Source organism: Neophocaena asiaeorientalis, unplaced genomic scaffold (genome assembly GCF_003031525.2).
Source record: "Neophocaena asiaeorientalis asiaeorientalis breed wild unplaced genomic scaffold, Neophocaena_asiaeorientalis_V1.1 scaffold130, whole genome shotgun sequence".
NCBI lineage: Eukaryota > Metazoa > Chordata > Mammalia > Artiodactyla > Phocoenidae > Neophocaena > Neophocaena asiaeorientalis.
Window position 1 is genome coordinate 8,972,128 of NW_020173397.1, and position 3,120 is coordinate 8,975,247.

The window sequence follows — 3,120 nt, forward strand, 5'->3', positions numbered from 1 at the left end:
TCCCCTTCCTTTTCTCCCTGTGGCACCCCCTTTCCCATCTTCAGCATCCTCTGCTCCCGCTGCCCTCCCCCCTCCCCCCAGCTGCCCTTTTGTCCCTCTCTGGCACGGGTGACATCTGAGGAATGGCTGATGAAGGAAAGGCCCCAGTTTGGTGGCTTAGGCGCAAAGGGCCCTCTGCTGTGCCACGGTCCCTCCCTGCTGCGTGTCCCAGGCCTGGCCAGCAGGTGAAGCCCGCTGCCTCCAGGCCGGCCCTGTAGCCTAGAGGACGGGTCCTGCTGCCACAGCCCGGGCTCGGGCCTCGGGTTTCTGGTGGGCCCTGCTCTGGGCAGCACCCCGCTTCTTATCCTCATCACCCCCTCCATTCCCTCCCATTCGTCCTTCTCTCTCCATCCTCTACCTCGCTGCTCCCAGCACCTCTGCTGAGAATTCCACGCAGGGAGACCCAGGATGCTGCAGAGCTGGGGAAGTTCATCCAGGCTCTATCCTGGATCCCTGTCATGTTCCTTGAGTGAATACAAGAAATTCTCCTTGGCTTTTGCTTGGTATACAGCTCCCGGGAGTGAACCATGGTTTTAAAGAAATGAGCCCCATCCTTCTTATGGACATGGGTCCCCTCCTTCCTTCCCGCCTTCCCTCCTTCCTTCTTTCCTTTCTCTCACTTCTAACTCCCCCCGCCCCCATTCTCTTCCTCAGATCTGTGACCTTAGATACACTGTGTAACCTTTGTCACGTGCCAGGTTTCTGAACTCAGGGAGGCGGCACGGGCTATATGGGTGAAAAGCGCGTAGCATGTGCTGGGTAAAATGGATAGAACTAGAGTTTGGAGATCACGATATGAGAATGGCTGGGCGCTGAAGCAACGGATTCATCTCCTCACGCTCTTACTTAGGCACCATTTCACAGCAGCCCCGTTTGTCCCTTTCCCCACTCACTCCTCTTTCCTCTTGGACAGTGAGTTACTTGCTTAAATGGCCTTGGCTGAGTGCTCACGGGACAGCATTCCATTAAAAATCTCTTTGCATCACTGTAGTGCAGTGAGAAACATTTGTGGTAGATTTGTGGGGGTGGGGGGGGCACCGATTTTGGAAGGAAAAAGAAACAAAGTACTTTTATTCCCTGTTGAATGAGAAAATACTTCCAAGACTCAGTGTCAACTCATTTCCTCACTTTTTCCCTCAGCACTTTGCCAGAGACCCTGACAAGAACTGCTCTCTCAGGGTCATTGTTGTGGCAGAGATGTTTCCTGTTTGACTTGCGTTTCAAGGGTGGATCCTGTCCCGAGAAAGAACAGAGATCTGCAGAGGGTCCGTGCTTTTCTGTCTTAGAGCATCTGCTTTCAGTGAAGAGAGCAGAGTCTTCATTCCATCAAGGGTCCCCCTTGGAGACACAGAGGCAGAGAATGGAATTCCCTCTGGCCTGGTCCTTTGGGGAAAGTGAGAGGAGCTGTTTGCCAGGAGACTTGGCTGTTTCCATCTTGACCCAGCCTGCCTTCCAGGTGGGAGAGATGGGTGTCCTTTCTGCTTCTAAAGAACCAGGAAATGGGAGACTTGTGACTTGAAACCAGCTTGGGCTGCGTCCCCTTGGCCAAGTTGCTTTCCCTCTCTAATTTCCACGTCCATAAGAAAAAGTTAAGAAAAAGCATCCCAAACTTAGAAATGAGGCAAAAGGATGACGGTGTGTCCTGTGCATGCCATACCCGACCACCAGCTGAGACGCCCGCCCAAAGGTTATCTAAGTCTTTAGGGCTCAGGCCAAATCTGACCGCTGCCTGCTTTTGTATATGACAGTCTACTGGGACACAGCCACGCCCATTCGGTTAGGGACTGTGACTGCTGCCTTTACAACAGGCAGCGCCCAGTAGTTGCAACAGAGACCAGATGGCCCAGAAAGCTGAAAATTATTTACTGCCTGCCCCTTTATAGAGAAGGTTTGCTGACCTCTGCTCTAGGGGAACGTAGTGTTATTTGATTTACTGTTTACTACTGATTCGGGCTCAGGCTCTGGAAAGTGTGATGCTAATTTGTGGGAGATTGATAACTTGCAAATGATTTTGGTCCAGTGGTCATGAAAGTGATTTCTGTCCAGTATAAAAGATACCCCCAAAGAAAACGATTTTATTGACCTGTAGGACATCCATCATCTCCGTGTCTAGCTTGGCAATCTTTTTTCAGCATTCTCTCTGTCCTTTACTGACTTTGGTCCCTCCCATAAGCCTTGGAGCTGGCTTTCCCATTCGGCTGGTTCCCCCATTAATAGGTTAGAGGAATCTTTGCAACCTGCGCATTTTCTGTTTGTGTGAGAGTTGTGATCGTAACTTTTGGGAAATAGATCAGCGGTTAACAAACTGTGCTCTGGGGAACCCCGGGGTGTCTTCAGAAATCCCTGAGGGTGGATGCTAAGGAGATCAGGGAGGTCAGACACCAGGGTCCCCTGTCTCTTTCCCAACCAGAAAAGCTCCATTTGTCAGCCTGCCTTGTATTTTTTTTTTGCGATACGCGGGCCTCTCACTGCTGTGGCCTCTCCCGTTGCGGAGCACAGGCTCCGGACGCGCAGGCTCAGCGACCACAGCCCACGGGCCCAGCAGCTCCGCGGCATGTGGGATCCTCCCGGACCGGGGCACGAACCCGCGTCCCCTGCATCGGCAGGCGGACTCTCAACCACTGCGCCACCAGGGAAGCCCAATCTGCCTTGTATTTTGAGGCTTCAAACGTAAAATTCCTGGAGGAAAAAGAAAAAGCATGTTGCCACCAAAATAAATAAGAAAGAAAGTAAGTAAGTAAGTAAGATTGCTGTAGCACAGGAGGTGATGGGGGAGTTTTCAAGTTCCTGAAAGCTGTGTGTGGAGCAGACACGGCTGTGCCGGGCCCTCGTAGCTGCTGGGGGCTGTGCATTCCTCCCCGCGTCTGTAACAGGCTCCTGGTGGGTTTGTGGCCGGCAGCTGGAATGCGGGGTATTTATGCTCCTTCAGAGGAGAGCAAGGCCTCCAGAGACCCAGCTTGAATAGGAACAATTTCCCCAGGTCTTAACAAGGAAAAAAAAAAAGTGTGCCTTTCCTTTCTAATTGTGTTTCTTAAACAAACCTAACCCGAGACACACAAAGCGTGGTCTGTGGTGCCTGAT